This window comes from Vombatus ursinus, unplaced genomic scaffold (assembly GCF_900497805.2).
Source record: "Vombatus ursinus unplaced genomic scaffold, bare-nosed wombat genome assembly UNPS02014820.1, whole genome shotgun sequence".
NCBI lineage: Eukaryota > Metazoa > Chordata > Mammalia > Diprotodontia > Vombatidae > Vombatus > Vombatus ursinus.
In genome coordinates this window covers 11,762,499-11,776,890 of record NW_020954598.1, presented here as the reverse complement: position 1 = coordinate 11,776,890, position 14,392 = coordinate 11,762,499, and the positions used below count along the sequence as shown (strand labels likewise).

General features: G+C 38.5%; 1 protein-coding gene and 1 long non-coding RNA gene across 17 annotated transcripts in view; one reads left to right on the top strand and one right to left on the bottom strand.

The window, feature by feature from the left end:
• Nucleotides 1–14,392, top strand: part of IKZF1 (IKAROS family zinc finger 1) — a 136,271-nt gene that overhangs the window by 45,456 nt on the left and 76,423 nt on the right. The gene's annotated exons all lie outside the window — the stretch shown is intronic.
• On the bottom strand, nucleotides 5,731–6,600 carry LOC114024114. The gene is made up of 3 exons (XR_003566868.1): nucleotides 6,577–6,600; nucleotides 6,226–6,344; nucleotides 5,731–5,791 (listed from the first exon to the last, which is right to left on the bottom strand). It is a non-coding gene; the product is annotated as an uncharacterized LOC114024114 (long non-coding RNA).

Sequence of the window (14,392 nt, the reverse complement as noted above, 5' to 3'; positions counted from 1 at the left end):
TCTCTCTCTCTCTCTCTCTCTCTCTCTCTCTCTCTCTCTCTCTCTCTCTCCCCCCCCCTCTCCCTGACTCTCTCCCATACTCATATACTTGAATGGATACATGGTCTGTTCTAATCGGGCAACTGGGACTGAGGCCTGTTTTTACAGATAACAACATGCCCAGAGTCCTTGGTTCAGTCCCTGTTCTCATGTACCTCAAGTTTAAAATGTTAATTATAATAATACCAGCCTCTTCCAGTAAGATTAGCAAAGCAATTAAATGCCTTCCAGAGTTTCTTAGAAAAGTGCATCCAAGATATTCTAATGATGATTCTTTTGAATGTATATGACAGTATTGGAATCGGACCTTAAGAAGGAATTGTAAAAACTGGGCAGTTCTCTGAAAAGCTCATTTCACTTCATAGCAACTCCTTCTCAAATGCAGTGACAAAGAAATGGTTGGACCTGTTCTTGAAACTTTTTTAGGTTTAATTTTGACTAGATTAGATGTGCTGAGGCCCTCCTTTCAACCCTGCCATAGGCTTTATTTTAAACAGCTATGGTGCCATACATTTTAAACTACCATTCATAAAGGGATTTGATCAAATGAAAGTTAATGAAAAGTCTTAAATATTGAAGCTAACTAAATTAGTTCTCAAAAGATGTTACCAGCATCATTTCTCACAATAATTAGGTAAATATCCTGTGCCAATAGGAAAAAAAAGTCTTTAATTTCATTTGTTCATTCACATACCACTGGAAGAGACCTTAAAAATGAACAAATCCAACTGTGTCCTTTTACCCATTAGAAAACTAGGGTCCATAAAAGTGAAATGACTTATGCAAGGTAACATAGACAGTAAGAAGCAGAATCCAGATCCCAGCCCAGACCCTAAATGCAGTACTTTTTTCCTACAGTTCAGAACAGCCATGAACCTTTGTAACAGGTGAGAGGCAAATATTTTCTGTGGGCTATTAAGTCACTTTTTTTTAACTAGTTGTCAAGAAACAGAAAACCACTCCCCAGTATGCAAAGCTCTGTACATTCCAGGGAAATGCCACTAATCTTGGGAAACAGAGGCAGCATTTAGAGCCAAGATAAAAAGATGGTCCTCATCAAAGCTAAGGAATAGTTTTGCAGAAATGGTTGTGGAGAACCTTTTAATAACTTCCTAAAAGATGCTGCAGAAACCGATGAAGCAATGAAGTCGCTGTGGTTGAGGAGAGTGACTTTTTTTAAAAAAGGAAAAAGATGCACAAATGTAGCCTTTGTGAAGTTTGAGAAAAACATGGCATTTCAGTACCACCACCAATGTACTGATGACCTATGTATGGCATAAACCATGGCATTTGATAGAGTATAGTTATGGTAAAAACCCAGACCCCAACCTTCCTGTGCAATGCCTGGAACTTGCTAAATGATATTCTTCTTGCCTTTTTGGAGGCAAGAGTGTGCTTATGTGGCTGCTAACTTCCTGAGCACGCCGTGATCCACATATTTTGCAATGTGGCTTTGGTTTGGGTATATTTTTTTTTTTTTTTGCTTTGGTCTTGGATATACATCAAGATATAGTTACTTTAGTTCAGTAGCAAGCCACTCATGCCTTTTCATAAGCTGAAATATTGGGAGAAGACAGAGAGGAAAGATTGCCACAGCACTCAGCGAGACCACAGTTAAGATAAGAAATTCAAGACAGAGTATAGTTGTCTGAGAGATAAAAAGAAAAAGACTAAGTTCATTATTTTTGTGTTACTTCTTAGGGCTTATGACTAGACTGGGAATTAAATGGCCTCAGAATCTAGGTAGAATCAGGAAGAAAATGATCCTATTGGGATATTTCAGTACAGTGCAGATGGCCCCACCTTCATGCCTTACTAGATAGTCTTCATGAATTTCTGGAACAAAAAAAAATCATCACTGGGTGGGCAGCCTCCTGGGGCTGAGTCTTTCTGCACTTGGCATGACAAATGCAGCTTTTGTGAAGTTTGAGAAAAATGTAGCGTTTAATTAAAGAACTTTAGAAGCAATTGCAGTTCTGGGAAAATTATATTAAAGTAGTCATCATTTCAAGGTGCGAAGATCTAATCTAGTTTATTAGATTGCATGGAAAGAGGAAAAAAGGCAAAGAAAATTTTAGATATTCCAATGAATGTTACCCTGTTTCAAAATATTCTCCTTGGAGGGACACCTTAATTCCCCAATGATTCCATTGAAACAAATAGTCCTGTGGTTCCTCTTTGGGAATTACCCTCAGAACCAATTACACATTCTTTGAGTATAGTCAAGGGCTCCTTCAAGGGCAAAGTTGATTCTTGGGAATAGGCAAAAGTCATATGGAGCCAAGTCTAGTAATTTGATCAAGGTGGGTACAAATCATTTTGAGTTGTGACTCTCAAGTAAGGAGTCTGAGGAGTTTTAGTTGGCTCTTAAAGACAACTGAGGGCAAGTTACTTAATCCCAATTGCCTCACCCAAAAAAAAAAAAGAGATAACTGAGGGCAGCTGCAAAAGAATTCAAAACAATTTTCAGCAATGTTGGCATCATTGGAATATGTGTAAGAACCCCCAGGATGACTATCTTGTAGAACAACAGTCATTTTAATGGATCAGTTCTGGCATAATGGTAACAATTTACATTTACACAGGGTAGGTTTTTTTTTTTGGTTTTTTATACTTTCCTAAGTGTTTTCCTCATGACAAATCCATTAAGCAAGTAGTGCCCCTATTATTGTCCCCATTTTTTTAGGGGAGAAAGCTGAGATTGAGACTTGGCGATTGTGACACTACTAGTAGCTGTCAGAGCCAGATCTTCTGGCTTCAAGTCCAATAAATACTCTTTCCATGACTCCACACTGCCCCTTATTTCATTATGCTAGACTAACATGGCATCTATCACTTTAAGAATCTCTTCTCCAAATTGTTTTGTTGAACACGGTAAGTTAACCTAAAAGTCATAACATTATGATATTCATGTAAATCTCTCATGCTCACAGTGATCATCATGGAATGTGTAGTGGAAAATTTCAGAAAAATTCAAATTATGTCCTTGGTTTTATAGTTCTACACTTTGAAGACCTTTCTTCTTGGCTTCAACTTCCTTCCCTGTACCTCCCATCCCTAGAATTTCTTATCTATATATTTTTTGTAAGCAGGATCATTATCTTTTTTAAATGGCCAAAGTAAATATTTCCATTCAATTCAACAAACTTTGTTATCAACCAACTCTTATTAAATTCTTACTCTGTACAAGACCTAGTGCTAGGCTTTGGGATAAAAGATAAAAATGAAACATTCAGTGGAGAATACAGTGATTAAAATAATAGCTAACATTTCTATGGAGCAGATGTGTAGAGTGCTTTCCATGTGTTATGTCATGGTTGATTCTCATAGCAGCCTTGTGAGGAAGATGCTCCTATCATCCCCATCTTGCAGATGAGCAAACAGAAACACAATTGAAATGACTTGCCCAGGGTCATCCACTTAGTAATTGTCTAAGGTAGGATTCAAACTCAGGTTTTCCCAAGTCCAAGGCCAGCGAGTTTATCTACCACACCATAGAATTATCTCAATTTATACACAGATTAGGAAATGCAAATTATGCCTATAAAGTTGTTCAAAGTAGTTTGGGAAGGAAGGAATTCTAACAGTTAGGACAATCATGAAAAACTTCAGATAAAAGGGGAGGCAATCAGGGATGGCTTTGTGTAGAAATGGGCTCTTGAGTAGAGCCTTGAAGATAGGGGGTAAGTCCTAGGTAGAGGATGAGTTGGAGAGGAAAGAGACTAGACAAAGGAAGATCACTCAGTCCAGGTGGGAAATGAATAATGCCAGAACTAGACTGTGTTAGTAGAGAGAAAGGGAGAAATGTGAGAACTGTTTTGGAAGGATGGTGACAGATGTGACACCTGATTGGTTATCAAGAGATAATGGAGAGGGAAAAGTCCATTATGATTCTGGTTGTTGATTAGGGGCAGCTAAGTTCGAATCCAGCCTCAGACATTTGCTAGCTGTGTGAGCCTGGGCAAATCACTTAACTTCTATTTGCCTCAGTTCCCTCATCTGTAAAAAAGGGATGATAGTAGCACCTACCTTCCAGGGTTGTTGTGAGGACCAGTTGAGAGAATACTTGTAAAGCACTTAGCACAGTGCCTGACACATAGTAGACACTATATAAATGCTAGCTATCATCGTTATTATTATTATTATTCATTACTTTGCATTCAGTAGTGACTGTTGAGAAAATAAAAACATTTTTTAAAATGTTGCTCTTCAGCAAGGAGAAATGGAACTAATTGCTGTCAGTTGGGAGATGTTACACTTTTTCACTGTATATTTGTGCCTACTTTTTAGTAAGTTGGTTGTAGATTCTTTCATAATAATGAGATGGTAAGGAATGTGATCAATGAAATTTGAGCCTTGATAGATTTAGGGAAGAATAATATAAATGTATTCTTGTTTGGCAGCAAAACTTCAGAGAAATAATTTTATATAAGTTTTAGATAGGGCTGTAGAAAAAGAAATTTATTCATATTTAGTCATTCATAATTAGATGCATAACTTTTATTACATGCACATATGTTCCATGTACATAGAAGGTACACAAGGAACTCACGTTCTCATAATGTAAATTGATACGTACAAGATAAATAATACTGAGGAAAATGTGGACTTTGTTAAGTATATCAAGTATATGTGTGTGTATGTGTGTATATACGTATGTATGTATACATATATATATATATATACATACACATACATAGTGCTTGCCTGAAGAGTTCAGAAGGCATATAATTTTAAATGTATTTTTCCATGACCCTTACCTGAGTGTGATCTATCAGTCAATCAATAAACATTTATTAAGTACTTACTATGTGCCAGGCATTCTGCTAAGCTAGAAATACAAGAATATAGAAGGGAAGAGTAAAATATCCTCGCTACCTAATAAAGACATTCCAGTATCATATCAATGGATGTGATCCAGTCTGCCCATCCAACTAGAGTAGTATACATTGCTTACCTTTGTTTCATGTGATTTTTCATATCTCACTTCTTTCTCTTTGCCCAAGATACTTTGTGAACATGGAAGTCTCTTTTTTCCTATCTACCAAATTAACTCAGATGTTAATAATTTATAGTAGACCTTTAAAATACATCTTTTGTGAGATTACTTCACTACCTTCACATCATATACAGTCATGATACATTGCTTTGAACAGAACCAGAGTCAGTTTTGCTCCGTTTAAGATATATTTTTAAAAACCCTCTGTTAGCTAGGAAAAAAAATGAAATCTTGGGGTATATGTGGTATCTGCCTTCAATAAGATATGGAAGAGGAATGAGATGTGTTCTGCTTGTCTCCAGGAAGAAAAACTAGGAACAGTGAGTTGAAGTTTCAAAGAGGCTGATTTAGGCTTCCAGTAAGGAGATGCTTTCTAACAACTGGAGCCCACTTGTGCTTCCTTGGGCAATACTGATTCCCCGGTGATTGGAGGTTTTCCAGAGGAGGCAGGCTGACTGCTTCCTGGAGATATTGTAATAGGGATTATTTTCCAGGTAAGGGTTGGATCAGTGGCCTTTGAGGACTGTTCCAACTTGGAGATTCTATGATTTAGTATAGGTATATGCCCTTAGATGGGACTCTACACCTGAGATTCATAATTTTTCTAAATCATAACAATATTTCAACAATTGGTTCCTTTGTTATCTTGGTATTTTATTGTATGCATTTAAAAACACTATTCTGAGAAAGGGACCGTAAGCTTCAGCAGACTGCCTTTGGGGTCTATGACACAGCAGGTGAAGAATCCTTGATCTGTCGAGTGAGATAGAGACAGAGACATAGATAAATTAACATGTACTTATAATCTAACACTTCATTGTGTGTGACTTTGTGTTGTTCTGTGAGATGATAGGTAAACAGACATAGCATGTATATATTATACACAAGTGTGATTCATATAATATATATGTATATGTGCATATATACATATATGTACACATATAAACATGCATATATACTCAGCATTTCCTGATTCCTACGACTGTAATCTCCCTCATAGGGTTCTTTGTCTGAATTTCACCTTTCCCTGTAATATCCTGACACATCCCGACACATCCCTTGTATCACACTTGTTTGTCATACTCCCTCCAGTAGACTTTAAAGTTTTGGAGGGCAAATGGTTCGTCATTTTTTCATCTTTATGTCTCCACACCTATCACAAGGCCTCACACATAATGGGTACTTACCATAGGTGTGTGGAATGAATGGATGAGTAAAAATGAATGAAGGTGCATCTCATCTTCATAATTAGATGATAAACTTGACTGCTACCACATACCTTACTTCTTGTATGTTTTCAGGGTACCTAGGCATAGAGAAAGTACTTGATAAATTCACGCCAATAATTTTATATACCCACACACTCAGTATGCAATAAAATCGTTTTAAATCCTTTAAAAAAAATAGGGACTTATTGCTAAATTCAGGGCAGCTAGGTGACACAGTGGATAGAGCATTGAACCTGGAGTCAGGAAGACCTAAATTCAAATCCTCCCTCAGACATTTACTAGCTGTGTGACCGTAGACAAGTCACTTACCGCTATTTGTCTTAGTTTCTTCATCTGTAAAATGAGCTGGAGAAGGAAATGGCAAACCACTCCAGTATCTTTGCCCAGAAAACCCCGAATGGAATCCTGAAGAGTTAGAGAGCTGACTGTAAGGACTGAACAACAAACAATAATTACTAAATTCAATTCAATAAACATTTATGAAGTGTCTGTGATGTGCCAGGCTCCATGCAAAGCTCTCAGAATACAAAAGAGGCAAAAGACAGTCCCTGCCTTCAAGGGGCTTACAAACTAACTAGCTAGGCTGTGAAATGAGCGCTAGACTAGAAATCAGGTAACCGAAGTTGTAGTTCCATTTCCCTTTTTACTAGGACGAGTCATTAAAACTCTCTGAGATCCACTATTCTTAGGTGTCAAGTGAGTAATTCCCACCCTGACTATTTGATAAAATTATTTTGAAGAGAGAATGAGAATATATATCTGTATATATATAGATATATATATATGTATGTATGTATGTGAAAGCGCTTCTGTGAACCATCAGAGCACCAGCCAAATGTAAGGGATTCCTTCTTAGTAGGAGCCAGGAAGTCAAGAATCTCAATATTTGAATCTATGTAGGAAAACTTTGAAAGGAGGAACATTTTAAGATGACTTTATTCTCTGAGGGAGAGAGAGAGAAAGGAGAGAGTTTATTAAGAATTTGCTATGGGATGGGCACTGTGTGTGTGTGTGTGTGTGTGTGTGTGTGTGTGTGAGAGAGAGAGAGAGAGAGAGAAACAGACAGACAAACAGACAGAGAGAGAATTAAGAATTTATTATGGAGTGGCAAGCCAACTGGTCTTGCCCTTGAGGTGCTTAAATTCTAAAGAGGGAAGAGCGCATATAAAGAAAGGGAACCTGGAGGGGGTGGGGTGGGGAGAGAAGGTCCGGATCACTGTCATAAGGAGACTGTTGGGAAGTGTTGAGGAGGCCTGCCTTCCCACAAAGTTAAGGTGAAAGCTCACCTATTAGAGCCAAGGGATTCCAGGGGAGTCCAAGTTATCTGGGGAACTGAGACATCACAGAGTAAGGCGATGGTGAGGAGCCTTCAGGAAAGTGGCATGGAGGTCTGGCAAGATAAGGCAAAAATTCACCTATCAGAGCCAGGGGGCAGGGGTGGAGTCCACCTTTTATAAAGGTGGAAAAATAGTGGCTGTAGAGTTATATGTAGGTTTGAATCCTAGTTTTGTTCCTTATTATCTTTGGGTTTTTGGGTAAGTCATATCACCTCTTTGGAGCCTCACTTTCCTCATTTGCAAAATAATCAGGTAGGACCAGATGATGGCCATAAGGTCTCTCCCAGCACTATAGTCCTATGATCCTGTGACCTCAACCAGGTATCCATAGGAATTCCCCTGGCTTCCCAGTTGCTGCGTGTTGGGAGTTTCCTTTTCTCTTCCCTTGCCTCTTCCTCAACACTGGAAAGCCAGCTGTTCCCTAGGGCTGACCACCCCCAACTGGTCCCTTCTTCTCGCATTGTCCCAATTCCCGTTGAGGGCTGAGTGGCAAGTAGAACAGCAAGAGAAAGAGAAAAGTAAATGCTTCGGACCAGTTCTCCCTCTTTCCCCTCCCCCTCCCACCTTGGTTTTGCAGGCCACCCTAGCTACTGTGATGAAACACCAAGACAACTCAAGAGTCAGGGTAAATTTCCTAAACATAGATGACTCTTACTTCAGCTCTTTGTGACACCAAAGAATCAGTATTATCTCCCTTGTCTTTTCCTGCTGGTTCTGTGGGAGAAAGAGAAGGGGAAGGAAGTTGGAGGGGGTGGGGAAGGAGGCACATCATAGAGGAGCCTTCTTACTCCTTTTCTGCTGCTAGCAAATCCTTAGAATGACCTGAAAGAGGTGTGAACCTGTTTCAGGGGTAAAATGAGGAGTTGCTGCCACGAGACTGAGTTCTGTTCTGAGGAGATCCAAGGAAGAGAGAAATCCTAGGTGGAGGCTTATCTCCAGCATCTGATGCACCCCCTGCACCACTGTTACTAATATTAGGCTGGGAGAGTCCCTGCTGCCACAGCTACAAAGATGTGGATTATGGAGAGAGGAAGTACCCAACTTTACTGCCAGGGCTATAGCAGGCAAGGGGGGTGGGGGTGAGTTGTGATCCTGGCCTCCCAAGGTGAACCTTGGAGATTTCCCCAAAAAACATTGTATCTATATACTATAGATAGTATATCTATATTTACTATCCTGTATACTATAGAACTCTTAGGACAGAACTATGCTTTAAGGACCTTAAAAATAAAATCAAACCTGTGATTTCATTGGTATAGTAAATTCCCAGCATGGGTCAAACACAGCTCTGAAGCCGCGTCTGAAGATGTAGAGTTGCCTGGAGCACTAAGAAGTTAAGTGACTTGCCCAGTAGGTACCAGAGGTGAGAATCCAACTGAGGTGTCACTTGGAGGCTGGCTGTCTTTCCATGCTCTCTCTTAGGTATATCACTTACTAAAAGAAACCTGGGGGAAACCTAATCACCTGTGTAATATGTCATTATAGGAAACTGTGTGCCAAGTTCTCCAAAAATCAGCTTACAAATGAATTTCTAAACTCACCAGTGATTTTAACCTAGGGATTGCCTGTGTCTCTGTCTTCTTTTATCTTCTTTCCTACCACCTCCTTCTCAACCTTGATGTTTTGTACATCTGTCAGTTAATCCACAAGTATTTATTGACTGCCTGCTGTGTACAAGGCCCTGGCCTTGTACCTATACTGTAGAGAAGGCAAAGTTCCTTAAGTACAGTTCCTTAAGAAAGAAGACATAAGCATGTAGAATTGTAATTGACATCATACATTTCCAGCTCCTTTCTGGCTTCTTTATCTGAATGTCCTACTGGTACCTCAGACTCAGTTGATCCAGAGCTTACTTCATGTGATCGTAGATTTAGAGCTGTAAGGAACCATTGATCCAGGCCCTCACTTGACAGATGAGGAAACTGAGACACGTAGAGATTAAGTGACTTGCCCGGTGTCACACAGCTGGTAAGCGTGGAATTTGAACCTAGGTCATGTTGAGTCCAAATCCTGCTAATACTCCCTTTTCTACTCTGTGCTGCCCACTCATTATCTTCCCCTGTAAGCTACCCTTTCTTCGAACTTCCCCTGTTTCTATTGCTGGTAACACCATCCTCCCAGTCACCCAGGCTTGAAACCTCAGCATCGTCTTTGACCCTTTCCTTTCCCTCATCTTTTACATCAAGTCACTTTCAAAGCCCTGATTTTTCTCCCATCATAATGTCTTCTAACATAATAGTCTCTTCTCTCTATTCTACTGACAGCACTTGTGTTCAAGGTATCAACACCTTTCACCTTTAACCCATGGCCCAACTGCTCTCCCATACTCCAGCCTCTCTCTTCTTTAATCTGTCCTTCACATAGCTGTCACAATAATCTTTGTAATGCATGAGTCTCACCTTGTCACTGTTTTGTGCCAAAATGTTGGGGGTTCCATTACTTAGAGCAGAAGTGACAAACACATAGTCCCAGTGACACAGGAGGCCTACAAAACTCCCAAGGGTGGCCTAAACCAGATTAAAATGCAGTAAATGAAATATTTAACAAAATAAAAATACAATAAAACATCACAATACATTTTAAGTCAATATGCAGTCCAATGAGATCTTACGTATGGATTAGCGGCCCCCATTTCTGTGTGAATTTGATACCACTTACTAAATTGACTGGGGTGTGTGTGTGTGTGTGTGTGTGTGTGTGTGTTTTAAATTGAGTCATGTAATAGCAGTCTAACCCCAAAGTGACTAGTATAGACCTGAATATGGAGTAAGTATTTGATAAACTAGGCAGCTTAATAGTGAAAAAAGGGTAGAGTGCTGAATCTGGAGTTGGAAAGACCCAAGTTCATATCGAGACTCAAACACGTATTAGCTCTGAGACCCTGGCCAAGTCATTTAACTTCTTTCTGCCTCAGTTTTCTCATCTGTAAAGTGGGGGTAAAAATGGCACCTACCTTTCATGGTTGTTATTAGGATAAAATGAGGTAATGTTTTGTAAAATACTTTGCAAACTTTAAAGTGTTATATAAATGCTAGGTCTTATTTCATTTATTCCACTGTACTCCTAAACCTCATAAATACCACCGTTTCTAATTTATACCTCTTGTTTCGGTATAATAATAGATAGAGTATAATAATAGATAGAGTGGTGAAGGTGGAGTCAGAAAGATGAGTCAAATACTGCTTTAGGTACTTACTAGGCAGCTGTGTGATCCCGAATAAGTCACAATTTCCCTCAGCTTCAGTTGCTTCATCTGCAAAAAGGGGATAATAATAGTATGTATGTCAGGGATGTTATGAGAAAAGCTAGGTGGCACAGTGGGTAGAGCACTGGTCCTGGAGTCAGGAAGACCTGAGTTCAACTCTAGCCTCAAGCCTCAGACACTTACTAGCTGTATGACCCTGGGCAAGTAACTTAACCCTGTTTGCCTCAGTTTCCTCATCTTTAAAATGAGCTGGAGAAGGAAATGGCAAACCACTCTCATATCTTTGCCAAGAAAACCCCATATGGAGTTATGAAGAGTAGGGCATGACTAAAACAACTGAACATCGTTATAATCATCATCAGGGTTGTTGTAGGAATCAAATGAAGTAACAGATATAAAGTGCTTTAAAACCTTAAAGCACTACATAAATGTAATCTATAATTATTATTATTATTATTAAATGGTAAGACATCAACTTTAAAGTTATAAAAAGTTCCTTATTTCTAACACTTTATTGAGCAAATCACTTTCTTACCCAGAGGCACCCTTTAGTTTAAACAGGAAACAATTATATTCTATATCACAAATGAAGAAATAAAAAATGGCTGTGGAATAACAAGAGGAAACATTTATTAAGCACCTACTCTATGCTGAGTGCTATAGATAGAGAGGCAAAACATTAAAGCCCTAGCATCCAAAAAAATGATATTCACTTGACACATAATGTTTTAGAACAGAATGTCTCATGACGTCTTAAACTCTGTAATCTCTAAGTGACACCAGTCCTTTCACTTACTGTATCTGTATAATCTTAGGAATGGAAATGTGACACTCCCAACAATAATTGACTCTTTCCTTACTCAAGAACAAAGTGACGTTCAATTCATTTCAGCAAACTTGTATCAAATATCTACTGTGTTCAATTCACTATGCATTATGTTGGGAAAATACGAAGATTAATTCAACATAGTTCTTACCCTCATGTATTTTACCATCTAGCAGAGTATATAAAAGATTCACAGATAACTACCATATAGAATGGAACATGATAGACACATAGGCCACGGCATCACAAGATGTGGAGCTGGAATGAATTTTATTTTACAGATGAGGAAATGGAGGCCTAGAAAGGGGAATTTCATGGCCAAGGACACAACCAGAAAGTAGAAGAGGTGCAAACTACCTTGTGGCCTTGGACAAGTCACTTAACATCCCTGGGCCTTATTTTCATCATCTATAAAATTCGAAGACTATAAGGTCCTTAGCTCTGATTATATGAAATCAAATCCAGATGTTTTATAAAGTATCACTGCAAACCAGTTATCATTTCCAAAGACGTGGCCCATTATAGATGTGAGATGAATCCTGTGTCACTATAACAGCAAGATGGGTGGGTTAGAAAGTGTATCTTGCCAAATGATAAGTAAAATTTTAAAGAGATTTTCCGTATTTCCTCCTTACATGGATAATACTTCTACAGTTCTTCAGAGGACCAAATGCTTACACTCTTTAATAGTGTGTCAGGGAGTGGATACTTCAGACTTTAGGAAACTCCATAGAGAATTTATGACTCAGAGGAAAAATGAAAACAGCAAGCCTGCAATGTAGTAATCTCAAGAAATTCCCATCAAAGGGAAAGGAATAATGGTTGATTGCGGTATTATTCCCTCACAAGAGTCTAGTATAATATCAGGAGATTGAGTGGTGTAGGAGAAATAATACTAACGAGGAGGTGGGAGCCTAGGATATCCACTGTTTCTTTGCTGTATGATCATGGACAAGTCACCTCGATTTCCTCGTCTCTTAAAGAAGGGTAATAATACCTGCACTATGCACTTCAGTGGGTGACTGTGAAGAAAGCAAAGTACAAATGTAAGCTATTAATAAATTGATTCATTTTTTGAGGTAAATACCTTTTTAGGAAGGAAGGGGAAATGGAGGGAGTTTTCTCCTGTCTATGTTACTAAGATTTGGAAGACATTATTAATATATTTGGAAACTGTAGAACCCTTAGTACAATGCATTGAACACAGAAGCTGCTTAATGTTTATTGAATGAATGGATGGGTGAATAGGTAAATTGAAAACTCTGTATCCATTTTCAAATGTTTACTTGCATCCCTTCTGTTTCCAAAATTGCACATAAACTTACCTGAAGATATATCTCGATACCATTTAGTGATGAGTAGTATAATCCAAATCATTCAACATTATCAGACAGACAAAATTCAGTTCAATTCAGCGAATGTTTTATTACGTGCCTACTATGTGTAAGACGCCAAATACTAAGTGCTAGGCATAGAAAAATGGAGAACTAAACAGTGTCTGCCCTCAAGGAGCTTACATTCTAATAGGGAGAGATACATCAAATACAAAACTAAAACCAGTTAGATATTCTTAAGAAATTTCTTAACATTTGATAGGAAAACCCTGATAGGCCTGTTTTATGGCAGAAGTAATTCCACTTGAAACACACATGTATATAATCACATACTCTATATAAAGCCTATGTGAAAATTGGATTATTCACTTATGACAGGCCAAATACAAATCCAGATTTGATTCAGGGCTAAAACAAAAACAAAAGCAATTCATTTTTAAAACCCTTTCATTCTCTAACATTTTATCTATCATCTTCATTCGGTTTTCACAGGGCAGATACTAGCTCCCAGCTCCTACCAGTTCTTAGCACCAAGTGTTGATCTGTGAAGTTGGTGGCCCCTAGAGGAAGGAAGGTTGGTTCTACACCCACTAGTTCCTTGTGGCTCCCTAGTGATATTGGTTTTGAAATAGAAGGAACAAATTGCAGGTGCTGGTGCAGCAGAACGGAGCAAACCCAGACGGGAGTCCTGCAGACAAGAAGATAAATCGAGTTTCGATAACACGTTACATAAATAGGCTCTAGTGATGACCTTACATCACTCCACAGATAACTCTGCCTGAGTCTCAACCGTCAGAAGTTCGTTATGGAGTAAAAATAATTATCCTGCCTCCTTTCTCACCACCATGTGTTCTTTTGCTGCTTGTCATTTGCATCTGCTGCTGAGAAATGGAGGTCTCATACTCTTTGCGATGCTATTCTGTACATAGGGTTTGGGGAGAGAAATAATAACAGTAAGAAGAGCAGTACTTTTTTTTATCCTTTTAAGAATCAGTTTTTGTGGGTTGTCAGAGTGGCTTCTACTCAGGGGTGGGAACTCTGTCAGATATGCTTAAGGTGTGAAGGGAGGAGTGTGAGAAAATGTTACTTTAGTATTAAGATTGTACCTATTCAGCAACAGTTCAGAAAGTCTCCCCTATACTTTCTAACATGTAAACTGTTATATATACTATTTATCGCAGACTACTAAGTTCTATTTTTTTATTTTAAAAAAATCGAATTTTTGAATGTGTTGTCACGGGGAATAATATGATGGAAACCTATGAATTATATATGCTTTTTTGAAATATGTGACTTCTGCATTGGTTCATCGGTGTTCCTTGCCTTATATTCATTTTATACATATATGATATATATATATACACACTCATACATACACGTACACATATACATATGCATACACATACACAATATACATATACAT